The 24,018-nt window shown below is 42.5% G+C and overlaps 1 protein-coding gene across 1 annotated transcript in view; it reads right to left on the bottom strand.

Annotated features, from left to right (window-relative positions):
* The window catches only part of LOC113015008 (visinin-like protein 1), a 29,649-nt gene extending 6,357 nt beyond the window's left edge, over positions 1-23,292 (bottom strand). The window contains exon 1 of the mRNA XM_026156899.1: positions 23,113-23,292. The gene's annotated coding sequence lies outside the window, so the exon portion shown is untranslated. The remainder of the gene's footprint in view (positions 1-23,112) is intronic.
* Between the last annotated feature and the right edge of the window lie 726 nt (positions 23,293-24,018).

The following is a 24,018-nucleotide window of genomic DNA, read 5'->3' as shown; positions in this document are numbered from 1 at the left end:
GGTATTAATTCGCATGTGTGGGCCTCTATGGGAACACAGAGCTGTCGGAAACCAAAATAAACCCGTCCACAACACAGGAAATACCTTAAAATTGCTCTCGTCATTGACACATGCTGAATTCAATTATAACCACTCCACAGGTTAAAGCTATTGAAAACTAAATATATTCAAAGATGTCCACAGTGCACAGTAAATGTAGAGAACTGCAATAAAAGGATAAACATCAACCTTATTCAGTTTAGTGTTAAGGCTCCTGCTTTTTATTATCTTTTCCTGTTCCTGCTCTTTGACAGCAATAAGAGGATTCATTTTTGCTTTTTGACTTGATAAGATGACGGCTACTCCATTCAAAGCAGGGTAACGCTAAAACAACCTGTCAATTATTGGCGTCCACTGTTGCTTTTTCTCTGTGTTACAGCACTTTTACATGGTCACAGGAATACACTGTGCCTAATCCTTAAAGAGTACTTTTTAAACGCAATTCATTTGTTATTCTTATTTGTTTTTGTTATGTAATCATTTATTTCTGGCACCGTGACTGTGTTCTGAGTCAGTAGCAGGACCCTAAGACAAATGAAACAAGTCAATGGCAACAGATTAAATTGATTTAGCTGAGCAGCTAAAGTGGGGGTCGGTTGCAAAGTGCCTTGCAAGGCAGCATGAGCTGCAGTCGGGCTAAAGCATGCATTATATATGAATTCCCAATAGAGAAGGGTATTAGCTGAGCCATCAGCTTATGTGAACTAACATGGGGATCAGCTGATTAGCGACTGAGCTAAGCTTGATTGGCCTCCTAGAACAAATGCTATTCTCCACATGCTACTAAAATAAGTTAAGTAAAAGTGGACATATAAAATAGAAAAGTTGTCGTCACCAACAAGGAGACACATTCAGTAAGTGGAAATTACTGCTAGCGGTCTGTTTTGACATTTCTCTACAGTAGTGCTAATGTTAGCAAGAGGCTAGCATCCCTATTTATATTGACTATGCATATAATCTGTAAAACCAAATTTATGCAAACGATTAAACTGTATTGTTTGTCTAGCAAAGTTAGATTACCGTGTACAATTACGCAGAAATGTGTAACTAACTGAAGGTGGTTTCTATGTTAATGAAGTACTGAATAGAAAGTTATAGAAGAGAAAATATATAACAAACATATACACAGTACTAGAGAACTTTCCATTCCCATAATGACTGATATCATTCTGCAGTACCTCCATGATCACCTAATGTGAGCTAAGCCCATGACAGCATCTCCGCTATATTGGCCATAAAATGGCCCATTACTCCCATCACCGAGCACATATTCACACCACAGAGGACCACTGCAGTGCCTTCATGACGCCATTCCTGACTCATGGCCCTGTCTGACAGTTTTCACACTCTGACACCAGGACACAGCCAATACTGCCACAGCCAAGTGGCCACAAAATCCTCAGAGTGTGAGGTCAGTGTAATGGCTGAAATATCATCCTGTCTTACTTTATAGCAGTGAGTCATACAGGAAGAGGCCGCTGAACCCCAAATCACTGCAAACTGCAGAAATATTTTAGACTCTGCATAGCTGTGACAAGGTGAAAGTGCTGTAGTGCAGAGAAAAAGTAATTAGGGACTTCAATAGGTGACAGGTTGTTTTAGCATTACCCCGCTTTGAAAAGGGTGGCTGTCATCTTAGCAGGTTAAAAAGCAAAAAGGAATTCTCTTAACAGCTGTCAAAGAGAAAAGGAAGGCTGTAAAAAGGATTCATTATTGTAGGAGCAATTGAAGACACTGAGGTGTTATCACAACCTTTTACTGCTCCTCTCTACATATACTCAGCAATGCAGACACCTTTGACTTTTTTAGTTTAGAGTTGCTTTAACCTTTAGACTACAACGCCAATTTCACCAAAATTGGGACAGTGTATGAAATGTAAACTCTCATAAACCTGTGTTTCATTTACACAGAATGTAGAAAACATACTGAAAAAAGACTTTTAAAGAAAGTATGAGGTCATTTTGAGTTTGAATGGAGCAACGTGTCTAAGGGCCACCATGTAGCATTCTCTCTTTTATTAACAGTACATAAACATCTGGGAACCGAGGACAGCAGCTGCTGGACTTTTGAAATTTTGCTCTGTCCTGATTTCTAGCTGCTCCACAGTCCTGGGTCACATTTTAACTTATTTTGCATTTCGCAATTCTCAAATTGTTTTCAATCTGAAACCTCTGGACTGCAGGCAGTTCAGCACCACTGCCTGCAGTCTCAGTGGCTCTTCTACTATAATGCCATGCTGTTGTAAGTGATGCAGTATGCAGTTCAGCATTGTGTTGCTGAAATATACAAGGCCTTCTCTGAAAAAAGGGTCATCTCAGTGAGAGCATGTTTCTCTAAAACCCCGTGTATACCTATCAGCATTGATGATAGCTTTTCAGAAGTGCAAGCCCACAGATTCCTCCAGATTCTTTGAATCTTTTGATTATAATAAGTACTGTACATGATGATATATTCACAAGAGATACTGAAGTCTTCACAATGTTGTGCTAACGAACATTATTCTGAAACTGTTCCATGATTTGTAGATGCAGGTTTTTGCTGACTTTTAGATGTGTTGATGAGCAAATATTTTTTTTCTTGAAACAGCACAATATTTCAGCTTAAACACGTTGATATGTCCACTTCCATAATTTTCCATTCAAATGGACGCTCTGCACACTCTGGTCATATATCACTGTAGGAGTGCAGTGGTGTTTATTTATCTATAACACAAAACAGGCTGTCTGGCGTTACCATCAGCTTGCGTTGCTGTTACCAAGCTGGCAGTTGGCTGTTACTCTGAGCTCATTTGCATCAGCCAGTAAAACTTGAGTAAGCACAACAACTAAGAATAGCAGCGATAAGCAATGCACAACATAAAATGTGAAGACTGTTAACTGACAAAAACCAGCAACAAAAAAACAAATTAGCCAGATTATTTCAGTCCCGTATCTCAAATCGGCAAAACGTTGCAGTAACACTCTGCAGCTAGCATGCTCAGCATGCCCACGTTCTCTATTAAAAGCTAGCTCAAGCTATCTGTTTCCTTTTATAACATTAAAAATGTTGCAGCTAAAACAAGCATAAAACATGGTACTGCAACTGAGATACAGCTTAGCATGAATAATAGGTGGTGCTTGTGCACTGCTCTCACCTGAAACACCTGAAAGTAACGTCTGGGCTGCTCAGTCATAAGTGATCCACGCTCCTACTGCCATCTAAAATTCAGTACTTCCTTGCCATTACATTCATGTGAGAACAGGTGAGTTTTTCCACTGTGTGCAGTGATGCAAAGCACTTTAAATAACAAAAACAAGTATTAACAATAATAATATTAATTATGTAGGGAGCACTGAGTAATGCAAACCAACTGACAGAGATCTCTGCAACTTATAATAACCTTCAAAATATCCAGGTCAGCACACACACAAACCTTTAATTAGCTTCAGAAAAGTAAGGTATAGTCAGTTTGGTGTTCATTAAATGAATATGCACACTTTTTCTTAACGGTCTGAGTCTAAATGACTCAGTGTTTAATTGAGCAAATGTGTACATCACTGACTAAGGTAGCAAAGACAACAAAAAACAAGTTATGCCACAAGCAATTTATTTTGGATTGTACGCTCCAAGGCGCGCACACACACACACACACACACACACAATCCACAGAGTTGGAGTGTTGTTTCTCAGGTCCTACTGGGGAAGATGAGCTTTTATCCCTCTGTTAGTGAAGCAAATGTAGCAGATAATAGAGTTTCCAGAGAAAGACGGCAAGAAGCAAAAACTAGTCAGTCGAGCTGGATTCTTATTCCGTCTAGAAGAATCAGAATATATATGGCTGACAACTCACAAAAACAAACAACTTTAGGGTTCACTGTAATCATTTCGAGGTCGGGTTCTCGTGTTCTGAGCTCATCCTACAGAAGCAGAGATCTAATGGGGCAGAGATTTCGGGAATGGGCGTTATGGAGAGCTACAGTGTTTCTTTTTTCTTAGGCCGTCTTTCATTGCAAATAAGTCAGATTTCTGCAGAGCCAATGTGAAAGACTGAGAACACAGATTAATAGGTGTCCATGTCCTTTTTTTGTTTAGTCTGCCTTAGTTAGGCTTATGTGAGGGCTTAAGGCTGTGCCATTTGTACTTGAAGAAAGAAAAATGCGATCATAAGAATGCATGAAATACAGACTCCACACCCCGGACTCACTTCCCCCTTAAGTGATTTAAAAAGGTCTGCTGCTGCGGTCAGCTGCTCTACTAACTACAAAATAACTGATCAATCAAAGATCGGTGCCTGGCCCAAAACAACACCTGTGCCCATCAAACACAGAGACAGAAACACTGCCGCAAAAATGGTACCAAATGTGGATTAGGATGACACAGCTGCACACTGAGACAGAAATCGTTACTCTTCATCAGCATGTTAAACAGGAATTACGGTGTTTCCTAGACAACTAGTTTGTGATTGTGGCGGGTAGCAGGGACGGGGGGAGTGTGCATGTGTCACAGTCCTGGGTCTTATGACCCAGTGTTTTGAGTTTCAGTTCTTTTGATGCTGTTAGTGTATGTTCTAGCTTATTATGTTTCCTAGGTGCATCTGTTTATCAGTTCCCCCCTTGTATTGTCATACCCTGTGAAGTCTCCCTTGCCCTTCGCTTCGTGTGTTTCTTATCTATGTGTCTTATGTTGTCAGGTCTGCGTTTCATTAGATTTCCGGTTTTATTTTGAAGGGTTCCTGTGTTCCTAGGTTCAATGTTGTTAATGTTACGCTCCCCTTGTCACGTCGTTATGTTCATGTGTGTCAGCTGTTTCCTCATGTGTTCCCACTTTCCTCATTATCCTCCTGTGTGTATTTAGTCCGCGCGCTTTCAGTCATTCCTTGTCAGGTCGTCTGCTCATCCATGTCTCATCTCCAGGTACCCATGTCAGTTCATTATGGTTAAGGTTTTTCATGTTTTGTTATTAGTTCACCCAGTTTAGGTTATTGTTTAGTTTTCACCCATGCCCTATTATTTTGTACCCTTGTTTCTTGCCTTATTAAACGGCTTGTTTTGTTAATCCACACCACGTTTTGGTCTGCGCTTGAGTCCTTCCCTGCAACACATACGGTCTGCCCCAGCCAGACCGTGACAGTACGACCTGACCCACTATGGACTCAGCAGACCGCGAGCTTTACGAGCGTCGGGAGGCAGCCTTCGCCCAGCTGGAGGAGGAGCTCCGCTGGAAGCCGTGGCGCGCCCCCGACTATGAGCGGATTTTCCACGGGACTCGGCTAGCTCTCGGAGGTCCCAAGAGCTGCCGTGAGTCCCCGCCTGTTTCCAAACCTCGTCCGCTTCAAGTGGGAGTTTTTCGCGTGGCTACAGGCGCTCACGCTCCAGCCTCATTGTTGCCGTGTTGTGCACCGGGGGCTCAGTCGCTCGCTCCGCCGGCTTCCTCCGCTCGAAGGAAGCGGCGCACCCGTCGCCATAAACTGGACAATGCCGAGCACACGGTGGTGAGTGAAAATGACTTTTATTCTCACGTCCCGTCTGACATTAACAACAATCGGCTCACTTCCGATCCATGGGGAATTTCCCTTATGGATGACGACGTGGACTGGGAGGATCCGTTTTGTTTTACTCCCTCTACGCAGGGAGGGATGAAAGACAATTCCCGCTCGCTTAAGTCTGCACATGCGGTTAAAGGAAAAACTGTTAACACTTCTACCAGGTCTACAACACTCAGTTCAGGATCTGTCAGTTCAGGTTTTGTTAAGTCTGGTTCAGTCATCCCCAAGTCAGCTCACTCTAAGACCGTTAACCCAAGGACTGCTAATACTAAGACTGCTAAACATGAAGTGGACGGCGGATTCATTTTTGATAGATCCGTTTTTGTCGACCCAATACATATTAACCCTAAGCCTGCTGTTTCTAAGACTGTTTTTTCTGAGCCTGCTCCTTTGCCTGTTCGTGTTTCTGCTGCCAGGGCAGCTCGGGCCCAGCGTACCCCTGCACCCGTACCAGTTCCTCGGGTGAGGGAGTCTGAGGCCCAGCTGGTCCCTGCTCTGGTTTCCAGGCCGGCTGAGGCTCTGACCCTTTCTGCACCCGTATCAGCTCCTCGGGTGGGAAGGGCAGTTGCCCAGCCGTTGCCGGTACCTGTTCCGGTCCCCAAGGTGAGGGCAGCCAGGATACAGCCCGTCTCCGCACCCGTACCTACTCCTCGGGTGGGAGTGACTAGTGTCCGGCATGCTCCTGCACCCGTCCCTGTCTCTACTGAAGGCTCAGGAGAATTCAGTCTGCAACCAACACCACCACCACTACTGCATGCTTTTCAGTCTATAGCTCAGTCATTAGCTCTGATAGCAGCCCAGTCCATAGGTCATTTTCCTGCGTTTCCGTTAGCTCAGCCCTTAGCCCACTGTGCAGCTCAGCCAGCTCCCCATTGTTCAGCTCAGTCATTCGCTCCATCGCCTGCTCAGCCTTCTGTCCAGCCGGTGGTCTCTACACCTGCTGGTCATGCTTCGTTTGCTGGTGGTTCAGGAGAACCCAGCCAGCCTCATGCTTCGTCTGCTGGAGGTTCAGCAGAACCCAGCCAGCCTCATGCTTCATCTGCTGGAGGTTCAGGAGAACCCAGCCAGCTTCATGCTTCGTCTGCTGGAGGTTCAGGAGAACCCAGCCAGCTTCATGCTTCGTCTGCTGGAGGTTCAGGAGAACCCAGCCAGCCTCATGCTTCGTCTGCTGGAGGTTCAGCAGAACCCAGCCAGCCTCATGCTTCGTCTGCTGGAGGTTCAGCAGAACCCAGCCAGCTTCATGCTTCGTCTGCTGGAGGTTCAGCAGAACCCAGCCAGCTTCATGCTTCGTCTGCTGGAGGTTCAGCAGAACCCAGCCAGCTTCATGCTTCGTCTGCTGGAGGTTCAGCAGAACCCAGCCAGCTTCATGTTTTGTCTGCTGGAGGTTCAGGAGAACCCGGCCAGCTTTATGTTTTGTCTGCTGGAGGTTCAGGAGAACCCAGCCAGCTTCATGTTTTGTCTGCTGGAGGTTCAGGAGAACCCGGCCAGCTTTATGTTTTGTCTGCTGGAGGTTCAGGAGAACCCAGCCAGCTTCAAGTTTCGTCTGCTGGAGGGCCCGAGGAGCCCATCCAGCCTCATGCCTCGTCAGCTGGAGGGCCCGAGGAGCCCATCCAGCCTCATGCCACGTCTGCTGGCGGGCCCGAGGAGCTCGTCCAGCCACCTTCTGCTTCTGCTTCGCCTGGTCCAGCTTCAGCCTCGGCTTCGCCTGGTCCGGCTTCGTCAGAGTCTTCATCTTCGCCTGGTCCGGCTTCGTCAGAGTCTTCGGCCTCGTCAGAGTCTTCGGCCTCTGCCTCTGCCTCGCCTGGTCCGGCCTCTGCCTCTGCCTCGCCTGGTCCGGCCTCATCCGAGTCTTCCTCGGCTCCTGCTTCTGCCTCGCCTGGTCCTACGGCTGTTATGCCGCCGCCCAAGCCTCGCTCTGCACCCGGGAATCTTCGGCCACCTGCTGGACGTCGCCGCCATCGAGGTCGGCCCCCTGAACTGTTTCTACGCCGTTGCCGTCCGCACGGTCGGCCCCCTGAACTGTTTCTACGCCGTTGCCGTCCGCACGGTCGGCCCCCTGAACGGTTTCCATGTCGCCACCATTGCCGTCCGCACGGACGGCCCCCGGAACTGTTCGACCATGGATTGCTGTGCCGTCGGCCTCCGGGCCGGCCCCCTGATCACATGACCTATGATTTTCTGGACCGTCACCCTCCGGGTCGGCCCCCTGATCACATGAACTATGATTTTCTGGACCGTCACCCTCCGGGTCGGCCCCCTGAGGAGTCATGAACTGTTCCCTGTGCTCCTGTGATTTTGTTGGACATTTTGTTTTTTGTGGCCTTGTTTCTGGCCCTCCATCCTGGACCCCCGCCGCCCGCCCTTGGTGGGTTGTTTTTTGTTTTTGTTTTGTCGAGGTTTCAGGCGTCTGGAATCCGCCCTTAAAGGGGGGGCTCTGTCACAGTCCTGGGTCTTATGACCCAGTGTTTTGAGTTTCAGTTCTTTTGATGCTGTTAGTGTATGTTCTAGCTTATTATGTTTCCTAGGTGCATCTGTTTATCAGTTCCCCCCTTGTATTGTCATACCCTGTGAAGTCTCCCTTGCCCTTCGCTTCGTGTGTTTCTTATCTATGTGTCTTATGTTGTCAGGTCTGCGTTTCATTAGATTTCCGGTTTTATTTTGAAGGGTTCCTGTGTTCCTAGGTTCAATGTTGTTAATGTTACGCTCCCCTTGTCACGTCGTTATGTTCATGTGTGTCAGCTGTTTCCTCATGTGTTCCCACTTTCCTCATTATCCTCCTGTGTGTATTTAGTCCGCGCGCTTTCAGTCATTCCTTGTCAGGTCGTCTGCTCATCCATGTCTCATCTCCAGGTACCCATGTCAGTTCATTATGGTTAAGGTTTTTCATGTTTTGTTATTAGTTCACCCAGTTTAGGTTATTGTTTAGTTTTCACCCATGCCCTATTATTTTGTACCCTTGTTTCTTGCCTTATTAAACGGCTTGTTTTGTTAATCCACACCACGTTTTGGTCTGCGCTTGAGTCCTTCCCTGCAACACATACGGTCTGCCCCAGCCAGACCGTGACAGCATGTGCATATGTGCGCCTGAAAAAAGGTACAACAACATTTCCTTAAATAAATTAATAAAAATTTATAATTTGTGACAATAAATAATAATAAAGTATTCAGCTGCCTCTCCAGTCAGTTCCTCATCTTGTAATCTGGCCAGCCAAAACTTTCTCAAAATATCATTAGAATATAATTATATTATACTAATTACAATAATAATACGCAGTGTTGTCTGATGTCTCCTGCATCTTTCCAATCCATGCATTTTCCTTTGTTGTTACTGATCTGAGGTTAACAGACATACAAAGGCCACATTAGGAAGTTGGAGGTGTGGCAGTTGGAGAATCTTTAGGTTTGGACTTTAATTTTCTGCACTTTGTTTGGGCTTTTTTTTTTTTTTGCTGAGTGGCTCTTAGACGTTGTGGCTGTGTCACAGAGGTGATGCACCAAAAAATATTTTGTGATTTGTTTAGTTGCCAGCTGATTAATGCACTCCTTAAAAGTCTGCAAGGGAGACACCCACTTTTCAGGAAACCCTTGCCACTTACTCTCCAAGCTGTAACCAGTACCGAACAATGTTCACCTTCACAGTTGCGACTGAGCTCCAATCGACACATTTCAAAACCTGTAACTTTTACTTTGAAGTGGAACAGTCTGGGTTTGTGGTTTGCATCATCGTTTCACTGCAGTTTGCAGTTTCCATCCTAGTTTCCAGAGAGATGGAGATAAGTCAGCATCTTCCATGCAAACTACTGGTTACTGTGGTGACCTGCTAGTAACCAAAGCAATTGCAAGGACGATTTCACCAATTTCACACTAGTGACTGCCAGCAACCTGCAGGAACCACTCACTAACTTGTAGTGGAATATACTTTTTATCTAGCAACCGCTGGTTACCAGGGAGTCACTTAAAGAAAAAGCATCATCTGCAGACACAAGGTGAACCAAACAACCAAATAATTTTCCTCAACGTGCTAAACCCCCATGGAGAATGTCATTCGCAAGCAAAGACAATGCTCTTTCTAAATTTTCAAGTCAGATCAATTAGTGAATCCTGAATCCAAGATTACCAGTTTCCAGAGGGACATAATAAATCCTTAACAACCTAAGAAAGGATCCTATTCAATGAGAAATCAGCATCACCTCCTAATGTACTAATATGAGTATGTTTTAATGCCTAAATGCTGCTGTTTCCCTCTAGTGTACAGCCCAGAAAGTCAGCTCTGTAGCTCTTAGCTAAAAGATCAGTTGGTGTGGCAACATGCTGTTGTTCTGCATGATGACGTCTTCGACATTCCATTCACGTCAACACACAGTGCAAACGCACACGCAAACAGACACGCAAACATGTCGGCTTCAACCACAGACCTATTAGGTCTATCACACACTGACAATCTTACCCTTACAGACACTCACACGCTGACACGAAAATGACACAAGAGAAAAAGGAGAAGAAGAAAAATGAAGAGGCTCCATATAGAAAAGACTGGAGCGGATGACTCAATCTGGATTCACACTTCTCAGAGAGAAGACAACAGACAGAGAGAAGGAGAACCACGGGGAGAGAAAAGGTGATAAAGATGGGAGGATGGAGAGAGATGTGAGATGTCAGGCAGATAAGAAGAGCTTGTAGAAAATTGTCCCAACAGCCATTCAAGAGAGAAAGACGTGTTTCTTATTGAGTCTGAAGGGGCCTTAATGCATGTTCATTCCAGCTGTCAGACTGATACTAAACACTAAGTAAATGCAGGGGACACTCAGTGTGTGTGTGTGTGTGTGTGTGTGTGTGTGTGTGTGTGTGTGTGTGTGTGTGTGTGTGTTTCCCCAGCATGATGGCATGATCTATCTGACTGGATAAACTGTTAAACCATGCAAGAGTCCACAGTACCTCTTTTTCCCAAATTCACAGCACTATGGGAGACTGATGTATGACTGAAGCGCTACACTCCAAGTTTCTCAGAGTGAGATCAGATGGCAGTAAGAAACTGTACACCCAAGAAAACCAACAGGGTTAGCTGTTTGAGCAAGTGCCCTGAAATAAGCTTTTCTTATTTGACAAGGCCTTCCTGTAGCAGTGACAGTGATGGGATTACAAGTCAGTTTTAGTGTTTGGGTCAACATTACACTGAGAGAATTATTCTTTAATGCATATCAACCAAACTCTTTTCTTTTTGGGGGGGGGGGGGGGTTCAACCTCGACTGAGAACATTAACCTCAGCTTCTGTTTAATGACAGTGATTCATCTTTTCTGCAGTATAATCTAGATCAGAATATCAGAATGTGACACAGCAGGCCAAATCCTGAAAAGGTATCCATCCATGTTTGTTATTTTTTTTTAATAATTTGCCTGAGTTTGCATTTAACCGATGCGTGAAGCTATACATTTTTAGACATAAGTTTTAATGGCCGCCGTTTTCTTTGTCAGTATTTATTACACGGCGTGCTGCAGGGAAAAGCCTGTTCTAACGTTAGAGTCTAAGGTTTATTTTTTAGCACCTGATGGCTCTTTTTTGCTTCTCATCTGTCAATACTTTGCATACTATTTCACGTGATTCAGTTTATTTTGAAAAGTCTCAACAGGATCTTGAGCTTTATTGTGAAAGGTTTATGTGGAAAATAAACAAGCGGACACGCGATGGTTTTACCGTCGTTGTTGCTAACGTCAACGCATAAAAACAGGCGCTTGGCCGTCCGTAGTGTGGTTATATTAAATATAAGAGAAAGAGAGAACTTTAAGAAATGAATATAGCCTCTACAGTGACCATCAAAACAGTGAAAAAATATTGCTGTAAACAGTTTAAAAGATCGTAAACAAACGATAACATAAAATGAAACGATAGATGTTTTTATATCGTCATCCGATATATATCGTTATATCGAACAGCCCTATGTCAGAGTAGTTGTTTTATGCAACTAAACTGGTGTACACCTCAGATTTACCACTAGTCAAGTTAGAAGTGTCTGATGTTGCCCCAAACAGGATGGCGCTGTCACAGTTCTGGGTCATTTGTGTGTGTTTTGATAATATTTTGTATTATGGTTTATTTTCAGGTTCATTTATAGTCATAGTTATTCTATTTTGGAGTTTCTTACAGACCCTGTTTAGTTTTTGGATTATTAGGTTCCCCCTTGTGTCTTTGCCCTGTGTCTCTCTGTGTTTATGTGACCGCTGTGTCCCCCGGCCCATCATGTCCCCTCTCATCTGCTGTTCCTCCACTCCTCTCTCAGTCTTGCGTTCTTTCATTTCCTGTTTTATTGTGAAGGTCATATGTTCCATGTTCAGTGCGTTTAGTTTATCATCCCTGGTCTCGTCATGTCTAACTTGTGTCAACTGTGTTCCCCATGTGTTTTCTGTTCCCTCATCATTGTACTGTGTATTTAATCCTCTGCCTCCCTCCGTTCAGTGTTGCGTTCTCCCTCACAGTTGTGTGTTTCCCCGTGTTCTTCCCCATGTTTTTGTTATTATTTTCCATTCTCAGCAAATAAAGCTGTGTTTTGAGTTCATGTTCCGCCTATGAGTCTGCGTTTGGGTCGTACACTGCCTGCTGCGCACAGCCGATTCGTGACAGGTGCTGCTATGCAAGGCAAAATGCCCAGATTTGGTACTCTATGTATCCAATGCTGAAATCAGCTACAGCTGCCTGTACCAGCACACCTCAGTCAAAGCAGCCATGCCAATGGAAGAATAATAATAGAAGAATTTTTATTGCAGTAGAATAATATGAAAAACATTAATTCACCCAATATTAAAACCAATAGTCATTTTGTCCTGCTCTGTAAACATGCTTTTCAGTGTTGTTTAGTTGGGCGTCTCTATGGAGACTGACTAGCTTTGGGAGACAGCCTCCAGTGGTCATTCAAGAAACTGCAGTTTTTTAGTTTTCAGGTTAGTGAAACTTTTTCACCCTTCGTGGCTGCCGATTGTTTTCCCAAAAAACAGATTTATTTATTCATTTACATTTACATATAAATGTTTTTTTCTAATTCTCTTTTGTGTTTTGATCGCTCTCTTGCTTCACTTAAATAAAGGCAGAGGAACCTTCAGTGCCTGCATTGACCATATCATATGGGGATGCTGTTTATCGTGCCACTGCAATACTTTATTTGAATTCACACAGTTCTTCGATGGAGTCCAAATATTTTTCTTCACAGACACTCAAGAGACTACACACAAGGAACAAAACAAGGGTGAATACACAGTCATTATGATGAGGCTCATGCGGGCTGGCTTTAACCAAACACATCCCAGAGGGGACAATGTGTTGGTGTCCCAGCGACTGAAAATGATTAGCTGGCAAAAGCTGTAATTGAGTTGGAAAGGAAGCAAAAATGGCAAGCTGGGCTCTCTTACAGTCTTTAGTTTTGTCTGTGTGTGTGTCTGTGTGTGTGTGCTCAGTGTTTGCAGTGGCAATAACCTTTGTGAGAGTGGAAAAAGTACGATGGACCGTAGCAGCAATAGAGGAACAATCAATCACATACCAGTCCAATACCAGCCTCCCTATGAACTGCACGGTCCAGTGTGTGTGTGTGTGTGTGTGTGTGTGTGTGTGTGTGTGTGTGTGTGTGTGTGTGTGTGTGTGTGTGTGTGTCTTTTCAATAGAGAAAGCAAAGGAAGTGAATAAAAGAAGACAGAGATGTCTGATGAGACATGGACTGCCTTCCTATTGATATGTGAATGAGAAACCCCAACCAGAATGGTCTTTATGGCAGCAGACCAAGTCATCAAAAATGAAATTGAACAATATGTCGCCTTGACAACAGCTGCCCAGCTCACTGCCAAGCCACCATCCGGGATGGAGAATGAGGCTTTCGGCCAATCGAAATAGTCCCTCTGCCAACTGGACCTGACGAAATGGCTGACAGATATATGAGCTGGATCTGTGATTTTATTGAAAATCTAAATATGTACCAGAGTCTTCCACATCCCGCGTGACGCTGATGTGTTTTGATTAGATATTGCTGAAGTGAAGAGAGGGCCATTACACTGTGGAAAACATCCAAACTGATTCAATTCTCATGCAGTCATATGATGAAATGTTAGAGGAAGGGGGAAAAGGCTAATCGTCCTCTATGTGAAAAGTTGACAAGTTATTTGTGCTTTCTGCTGCCCTTTTTGACATAAGCTTCAGAATAACGACATGGTTGTGTTTAAACCTTTCAAGCATATTAGTCGTCCTTCCAATCAGAGTGGTATCTTTTTCCTTGCAGCAGCCTTTTTGCACTTACCTGTATTGCATTCTCTTTTTTTTCTTTATCAGCTCTTCATCCAGAGCCTCAGATGATATTTCCTGGTTTTATTGTCTCTCAAAGAGAGAAATGAGACAGATGCGCACTTACTCAGTACACATATGGCTGAACGCAGGTGACTGATTGGTCAGATCTTTTTATAAATGCTGCAAATTCTTCCTGAGAAATTACGTGATCGGTGTGAACGGTTGTATTAAAAATAGGTGAGTCCCAAAAATATTTAATGCAAAAAATATTCACACAGACTTCAGGTGTGAAAGGTCTTCAGTCGTACCACTGGCCGGAAGGAAACGTCCATCTACCCATGAAAAAAGGCTAGCATAACAGGATGTAAACATTGATAATGCCCACACACAGACAGCATAAAAGTTGGGTGTAGCTTCTGGGACTGAAAAGTGAAGCCCACATATAAGTGCCTTAAAGAGGCATGATATTTAGCGAAGGAAACAAATCTCGTAGTTGCAAAAAGACTTCTTGCCCTGCATAAATCTATCAACCAATAAGCACACAGTTTCACAGTGAGATCTGTCACTTATTTGTTAGATCTGGTTCCAAAAAACCAAGATGGCAGTGGCAAAAATGCTTAGCTCAAGGGTACAGCCATCTTTTATACTGTCTATAAAAGACAGTAGAAAAGTGTGAGATGTAATGTCAGCTAGCTGCATGCTAGCTCTATTCCTTAAAATGAGCTATGAACTAAAACCATGCACCCAACATTTGAGGTATGAACCCAGACCATGATCTTTGAGAGTCATTACATAGCTAAATCTTAGAAGAACTATTAGTAAGCAGGATTTTCCAGAAAAGTTATTAACCCTGGGACCTTCAAGTGGCATCAGAAATGACTATTTCATCTTGCACTTAGTTAATGTAGTGGTATTAATCCCATTTAATGCAAATTCTGAGGCACAGACGAACGGCGGAGGTGTATTGGCCTTGGTACATCTCCGTCTCTGGAGAGAAACTGAGGGAGAGACAGCCCACAACAGCAGGATTGCAGAGGTTAATGTCTCTTATATAAGGCACAAAATGACTTCTTACAATTATAAAAGGACATGTTGTTTCCTACAAATATAGTCTCATATTTAATCTCCATATCAGGTTATATCATAGCATGGTACGTGCTGCAGTAAGGACAGATTGCTATAGAAACACAGCTCACCTCAACACTGTTCAAATGCTAATTTAGGACTAGGAAAGCCTAGGGAGAAACACAGGGGACAAAACAGATGTGTGCATGTACCCTTATGAATCATTTTCTCATCTAACCTTTAACCATCATATCTAAAAGATCAGTATTTTATTTATTGCCACAATTGCTGCACATTTTCTGAAGTCTGGATGATTCATTTCTGACTGCTGCACTAATTGTTGTCTATTTCTATAATTGTTGTCTTAAGTATTCCAGCAACTTATAAATATTGGGGATAAATATTGTGGTTTGTACTCTCTCTTCTCTCTCTGGGCCCGTTCTTCGTACCTCGCTAAGTAAGTTAGCCGGATTTGACTGTTGACGATTTCGCGTGATCCTGGATCGTTCGGTTCTTCGAAGCCCATCCGGGACTTGCTGTCATAGCAACAGAGCCGTAAGCATAAACCTGCTCCCGAGCAGGTTTACTTTATGTAAACAGGATTAGATCGCGGCCACTCAGGTATTTCCGCTTCATGTATACGAAAGCAACAGCGATATTTTACCACTGTTGTACCATAAATAAATAACATCAATGTAACTAAAGGTAATGCAGCACTTGATCCTTTTATTGATGTCACACAGATACATACAGGTCATTTCCTAAAAAAGGGAAATGTACTATTAACATTCTATTACATGTATGTGATTATTACAGATGTAATTCAGATTTCAGAGTAGTAATTGTAAATTACTTCGTGTAATCAAGATGGGAGACCACGGCTATAAATATAATATTGGATAATATAGTGTGATATGATAAATCTACCCTACCACCTACTGGTGTTGGCCAGAGGGGCCGATGGCGCGATATGGCAGCCTGGCTTCTGTCCCAGGGCAGCTGTGACAGCTACCAGTGTGTGAATGTGAGAGTGACTGAATAGTGGCATTGTAAAACGCTTTGGGTGCCTTGAAGAGCGCTATATAGATCCACTCCATTATTATTGTTATTATTAAATTACTTACGAGTTTAATTTGTCAGCAACTTTCTGCCAGCCCTCTCTCCTTGCTTTTGCAGCCTTTGCAGTGTTCCCTTGCGTTTTAATTAGACTCTGAAACTCCTAAAATCCCTCACTCAAGAGTTCTTGCTCTGCTGCCGAAGAATACCGAGCGCGCTCCTTCGACATTTTCGCCGACCAATCAAAGGGTTGCCGATCAATGTTTCTACTATCGATGCGTAGCCCCTGTTGGGCCACCCAGTGATCTCACATTACTTCATCCAGCTATACTAATCGTCAACAACAGGTGTGTTCGGGGAACCGGAATAGTGAGCTCAGAGTTAGCGCGATGATTTGATCTTGGATGTGTCATTTGATCTTGGATGTAGTAAGCGACGTACGAAGAACGGGCCCTCTGTCTATATGGAAACTGTTGTTTACTTTTGGGCCATATGTCACCAGTGGCTAATATTTCCCCCTTTGTCTGTCTTTATAACCTGATAGTATGTGATGGTGTTTTTGCCTCAAGTGATGAAATATGTTTGTTCTTTTCATGTTTCGATGGAACCACTTTCTTGCGTATTTTGCAACTGGACTTAGGTACCAAAATTCTCACTGGAAGCTGACATAGGACACTGCCATCTTGTGTTCAAAAAAACAAGCAAGATGAAGAAGATTAAGAATAATATCTCTGAGAAATAACTGTGTGTGTTAAACTATGTTTAACTACCTACTTTGCTAATAAATCACATTAAATTTTAATTTTAATTCATATTTAACTATTAAAAGCTGTTTGCTTTTTTTAGATGTGTGGTCATCAGAGAACAGCTCCTACAAACATGCGGTTTTATAAATTATCAGAATATAAAGTGTTTAAAATTAGCTCAGCCTGAAACATCTGCATAGACCTTAACCACATAGAACAAACTAAACTGAATGGCTGTCCACTATTAAAGGTAGACACTTTCTAAGTTTGGATACAAGAAATAATTCATAGTGGATAACTGTATGGAAATCATACTTGGTGAACACATTTCAGCCTGTCACTTTTAGGGGTACACCACTGAATCAGATGGATGTCAGCATCAACTGATATTAGCATTGTTGACTGGTATCAGCAAATATCAACAAATACATTTTCTGATATGTCGGACTTTTGCTGAATGTGTTTACATTTAGTTAACTGTTTCAAAACAGTGTGATGAATAACTTGTAATACTCAAGATGTATCTGTTTTCTTGTTTTAGCAAAAGATATAAAAAAAACCCTCATAATTAAATTATATAAAATATTGGCATTACTGTACCCGGTGGCCAAATTATTGTTTAAAAGATTGTCGCTAACTCAGAATATCACAATATATACCTCCTTAGTCATTTTCCTCATTGATAGGTTCATATAAAAATATTCCAACATTTAAAAAGGTAGAAAAGAAAATCATACATTCCCCTATGAGTCTTCCTTCTCTCACCCCCAACCAGTCAACCAGCAGATGGCCCCGCCCCTCACTGAGCCTGGTTCTGCTGGAGGTTTCTTCCTGTTAAAAGGGAGTTTTTCTTCCCACTGTCGCCAAAGTGCTTGTTCACAGGGGGTCGTATGATTGTTGGGTTTTACTCTGTATGTATTATTGTAGAGTCTACCTTACAATATAAAGCGCCTTAAGGCGACTCTTGTTGTGATTTGGTGATATATAAATAAAATTTTATTTGATTTAATTCTTTCAGTTGTGAAATAGTTAGACAGATTTGGAGGAATAAGGGGACTAGTGCAACTGCATTGGTCGTTAGCAGATTGCCATGATCGCCTGGAGCTTGCATGGCAGATACTGACAGATCTGCAAACACTTGCCATTTACTCTCTACCCGATTGAAAAAGTCTGACCAAAAACAGAGAATATTAAAAGTAAAAATTTTATCTTACAATTGAACCAAAATATTTCAAAAGGCACAACAAAATGGTCCCTACTTCCAGTTTGCATCGCATTATTCACAGTCTTACTGTTGCTTAGAGAGCAGTTGGCAAGTTGTTGCTGACAAGTCAGCATCTGAACAATTTGTTGATGATCAAAGCGATCACGAGAATATTTTCAGTGGACTGCATACTTTTTTGTGATTAATTTCATCCAACAGCAACCAACTGGCAACCATTGAGAGAATTTACATTGTTCACTAGCAACCACTATTTGACAGGCAGTCACCAACCAGTCTCTAGGCCTGTGTGACCCAAAAGACAGTTTATAGTGGTAATTAATTACAAATTAACATAACTAATAACTCACAGATGAAAAAGGGAAAAAACCTTCACATGCAAGACTCATGATTCCACCACCAACGTGGTGGATTGAAGTGGAGATCGTTGATTTCCTGTACACAGAAATTAATCAGCACCTATGAGACCAAGTGCACAAAAAATGTTTTTAGGGACATGAAAATAAAGGTAGAAAGTTTGTGTCCAGATGAGAGACGATCACATGGCTGACAGACAGAGGAGTCAGACATTTTAACAACTAAGGACAATTTTAGTATCAAGGCTCACATAAACTGCTTATTTTAAAGTGTGGGAGGGAGCCTCTAACAGCGGTGTCCATTAGTAACTGTGGGTGTTCATTAGTTATTCATCAATAATACCTAACTCCTTCACTCAACATTCCTTTGTTTTCCCACAGCCATTGTCATCCATTCAGAAGCAGACAGGAGCTAGGACTGTGCCCCCCACTCCCTTGCCACAGTAATTTTTTTCTACCGCAACATCTGCCTCCCTGGCTAATAAAGCACGAGACAGGAATGGACGAATCAATCAGTCAAGAGACGCGCATGCAGCAGCTCATGCCAGCTGCCCTCACAAACACAAAGCACACACTGAGCCAGTGATGCATGAGACAGATGCACAGTACACCTGGCCACAGGCTTACAACAAAATGGAAGTGATACAAGGGGAGAGAATAAAAAAAAGGGAGATGTGTGGGGGGAGGTGGGGAGGGGGGGTCAGTGCATCTTTTATCCACAGATGTAGGACATGAAAAAAAAGGGGGGGAAAGAGGACACTGGAAAAACAAACAACACATTCAAATGAACAGTCACATACAGGAAATTGTAGTGTAACATGTTCCTGCGAGCTGATATTATTGTACTACACAGAAAGTGGATCAATAGGTCATTCTTTCCGGGGGGAAGAGCATGTAACGATAATAATGTGTTTTCCTTTCCAGTGATCTGTCACTCAGTCAGCTCTTGTGTGTAACTGTAGCTTCTTTCCACCCACTGTTGGAAATAACAGTGGCGCTTCGGCTGTGTTTAACAATGCTGCAAAGATCAGGTGATCAACCTACCGAATGTTTAGGGAACAGCCTGCTGCTGCTATTATGTAATGAGTACAAGGACATCAAAATAAATGTCCCTGCTATGGATTGCTCTGAAGCGAAGTAACAAACATGGCAGTTTTGCAATCAGCCACAGTACTGTACCTGATACCGTTTTCAACTTGTGAATTTTCTGTCTTTCCACAAGTCATCCTGGCAACATGTGGCCCTGGAGACACCTACTGGACTTTTTTAAGTACTTTGGGTGATGTAAACATAACAATCATGTAAGATGCAGTCACGAAACATTACAAGTGTGTAGTTAAGATCGAAATGAAAGCCATGTTCGAAGATGGTAGACAGATAAAAATACAACTTCAGGATACCCCTAATGCTTTGAACCGGATGCAGGAGCCAATCAGATGTTTTGTAAGGTGGCCTTTGCCGTATTTCACCAGATTAGGATCTGGGGTTATTGGCGTAGGGATGCACCCAGCTATTCTGATGCTCATTCAAAGCTAGCTATTGTAGCCGTGAGCTGATTTATGGAACTGTGCCATTCAATTGAACATGTTTGATGCTTACTTAGCCATCCATTAGTGGTACACCGATTCCCAGAAAAACCAATAAGGACGGATCTTCTTCTACAGGACCAAAGAAGCCAATGGCAAAAGGGCCAATAATTTCTTCAATACACAGCAAATTATTGAATATCCTATCACAACTAGCGACCGTCGAATGTCAACTCGTAGCAACAACTGGCACTAAGCTAAGTCATACATTTCTAAACTATGAGTGAGCAACTGAATGACTACCAGTGTAACGAATGATACTGCAACCAAACTGCTAATCTGAACAAAAGTACCGAGCCACCTACACATTACACCGACAGGAGCTGCACACGCATAGAAAACCAAGCCACAAGGCTTCCAGCATACAGTGTTTATGCTAATGTTAGTCCCATGTCGCTCAATGGAGCGGACTTCTAAATACAGTGGGAGAACAAACCTGCAGGTCACACTGAAATCATAAAAATTTAAATGTATGAATTTATTTTACTTCTCTGCATTTAAAAGGAGACAAATACGAGGAATAAAAGTAAATCAGTAATTACTAAAAAAGAATAGTTGAGAAAATAAGGAAATTATTGTGAAATGCCAGAGCTTCACAGCATTATTCAAGATATTTTTAACTGTTATATTTTGTGTTTTCCTTTACATACTTAAAGACAATTTAACCATAAATTGATACCCAGTGAGCAAAAACTTGTGTGACAGAAGCTGCAGAAGATGACTTTGCATCTAAATGTTGAGAAATGGTCAAAACATGAAGGATAAAAAGCCTCTTTCCAGCTAAAAATGGTTGAAAAGTGAAAGAACACACTTTCACCTCAACACCTCTAAAAGCCATAGGTTTGGACTGGCCAAAGGCCTGTATTAATAAGTTCACCATGCTTCACACAATGAGACCGAAATATAATTTAAAACTTTAAAACCTTTTTTTAAATATTAAAAATACAGAATGGCTCCCAATTTATTACAAACTGTAATATAAAACTGGTCCTTGTTATCGGCAGTTAGCCTAAGTCAGGGTATGTGTATCCTAGTGGAACTCGAAAAGGATGAATCATTGCAACCCTAACTTTCACTTATGAGATTGTGTCCTTTCTTTTTTCAAAAATCTTTCCACAGTCCTGAAAAACAAATTTAGAAGTAATGGGACATTTTTTTAGAGACCATGACAACATCCATGTACATCTGGGTCTTGGTGGCTAACAGCAGAGATTCTCCAACGGTCATTTTCCCGGCCAATTTGAAGTTCTGTTTTTCGTGATCTGCTGATATCGATTTTCTATAACTAAAAGCAAATACAAGCAAATTATGTTTAATGCAGCATTTTAATTTTCAAAATAAAAAGTGATTAATCTTTACAACTTCTCCCAAACTCCAGCGACTTATGGGATCTTTTCTCACTACTCTGCTCTGCTAATGTATGTTTCTGTACGCCCACCTTTACCCAAAACATCCTACCTTACCAAACAAAAGCTCCCACAGCGTTTATATGACAGAACAAAAGTCAGCTACTTACATTATTTTTCAGCATGTTTATAACTTTACCACATCGCCCCTTTTGTACTTGTCTCCATGATTTTCCTCACACCTGTTGATCCCACACTGCTGGTTTGAATCTGTGCTTTGGATAGCTTTAGCTTTAGCAACTTTGCCTTTGTTGGCTTATTAAAATGTCCATGTTCGCCAGGGCGATGGTGATTTAAGTTTTGTGTTAGGTTTGTGGTTCTGGACAGTTTACTTTGGAAAACTTTATAACTCCAGTTACAATAAAACTTTTACACTAATATTATGTTGGCATTTGGCTGTGAGTGTTAGCACAACTATTTACCTGTGCAGCTGTACGTGTGTTGCACATGAATGAAACAAAATGGCTCATAATGGGACACAGATGAGCCTGACTGGCTAGTCACCGGTCCTGGCCAACCACGCTGGAAACTGGACGATCCCAGCCCCTGGCCAGTCAATCGGTGCATTAAAAAAACTCAAATCTTAAACTTAAACACAAAAACAGAGCAGTGAAAGTGTACCGTGTGGGTCTGAGACCTGTCGTGCACTAAGGACCGGCTGCTCCTCAGTTAAAGGCCAGCAGCCAAAGGACTGCAAAGCCAAAATTATTTGTCACTGCCACAACCATACCATCACAGATGTGCTTGTTATTTTTATGTAATAATGCTTTTTTTTTTAATTATCTCAAACACCATAAATTATGTGCAGACTTATCATAGAAATAGAAATACAGATAGAAACACACGGTGCAATACTTTGATGCATGTGATTTGACTGTTTGAAGCCCAGGAGGCCACCAGAGATGTGAACAAGCACTCACTCACTCACACACACACACACACACACACACACACACACACACACACACACTCATTTAAAGCTGGTCTTATTGATTGTCCTGGTATCATTCAGAGGACTGAATTATGTAGATAAAACTAAACTACCAGCTCAGCCTGCTTTGATCACCCATATCTGCCTCACTCTGCACTCTCACAGGTCAGCAACAAATGACTCATGGATACAGTTTTCTCTCGCAAACACACAAACACTGACTCCTGATATTCATCAGTTACATTTAGCGCAACCATCCACTCAGGGGGCAGTCAGAGCCTCCATGTATTTGCTAAAAACAGCAGGATATGCAACTACCATGCTTATATCAAGCCATTAACAGAACATAGTCAGAGTCCAGTTTCAGTCTTGAAACACGGAGTGAGCTTTATTTTGTTCAGCCACTTATTGCTCCTAAAGCATGAAGGGCATCCTAGCTCTGACTTCCCAAAGCTGCATTTTCAGGTAAAGGCAGAAGAAAACAGCATATTCTTTAAAAATGACTCACCCAATGTAACAAACGCCAGGGTGATAATGACTGCTGTCATCACCAGAGTGCCTCTTTTGTTTTGAACAGGGAAACGTGGACCCAAGTTCAATTGCCTCTACAGCCCCAAGTGTCCTTGAGCAAAACACTTGAAGCTCTATTTGCTCAACAAATACAGTCCAGTCTACCTAAAACACCGACTTTGATTCATTTGCAGTGACAAATTATCACAGTGATACAAACAGGGGAGAGAGTTAAGTTCATCCTTTCTGGATAATAGCCAACAGCAAAATAGTGTCCATGACTTCTTGTTTTAATCTCTTTTTTAGAAATTAAAGGCAGATTTGACACATTTTCACTACCACCTGTGCACGTTAATATGACGATGAAAACAGAGTATTTACAAATATGCCAAATAAATGTCCTCCACTTACCCTGTAACGCGTGGAAGAAGATTAAGCTCCTTTCAGCCAGAAAACAAAAGCCTCTCTTTTTCTTTCCAGCTATTCTCGCGGCGGTGTTTTGCTCCAAAACAGTTGTTCCCTTATGTAAAATAACCTTCGCGTTAACTCACCTCTCTCTCTGGAAGCAGATGAATGAACCGCTGCGTCTCCCTTGCCAACACATTTGCATAAAGCCCGCCTCTCCGACCCGGAGATTGGCTAGGTTTCCGTTTAAAGGTGGACCCCTTTTAAGTGATTCGACGGAGCCGCATGTCAATAAAACAAAGAGCGCACAACAAGCGCACGCGCCTGTGCCCTCGCGTCCTGTCTCTGTAGCACCGCGTGCGCAGCAGAGAGAGAGAGAGAGAGAGAGAGCCCAGTAGTGAAAAACTGTAAAGAACAACACATCTCCAGCGAAAACAGAAATACACACGACACATGTTCGTTGTCCTGTGTAATTTTCTGGTACTTCTCGCTCAAATTCGCCATATTTTATTTTATTATTTGTAAACTTTGTCCTTTAGCTCCTATAACATGGTGGATATTTACTTATCGGAACAGACAGGGAACCTGGGCCCATAAGGTCACAAAGAATTAGACACCAGACAAAATAGCAAAACTACAGAACTCTTAAGTGTAACACTCATGACAGGCACCTTGAATGAGATCAATCACTGTCACCGTGGAAATTGTTTCGTTGTTAAAGAACGTTACATGTGGTTTTCAGGATTTCCATGTGGCTGGTGATTGATGGTGGTGACAATGGTGTAAGGGTCAAAAGTTATTTGTACACTTCTCATCCTTATTTGTTGCAATCTTGGCTTCGCCAGGAGGAAACATAGCCTATACCATGTCAGAATAGACTGTATAAAAGTCAGATGTCGTTTGTGGGACTGT

The sequence above is a fragment of the Astatotilapia calliptera genome, chromosome 22 (assembly GCF_900246225.1).
Source record: "Astatotilapia calliptera chromosome 22, fAstCal1.2, whole genome shotgun sequence".
NCBI classification, from domain to species: Eukaryota; Metazoa; Chordata; class Actinopteri; order Cichliformes; family Cichlidae; genus Astatotilapia; species Astatotilapia calliptera.
Note: the sequence above shows the minus strand (reverse complement) of the source record. Positions and strands in the feature narration are given on the sequence as shown.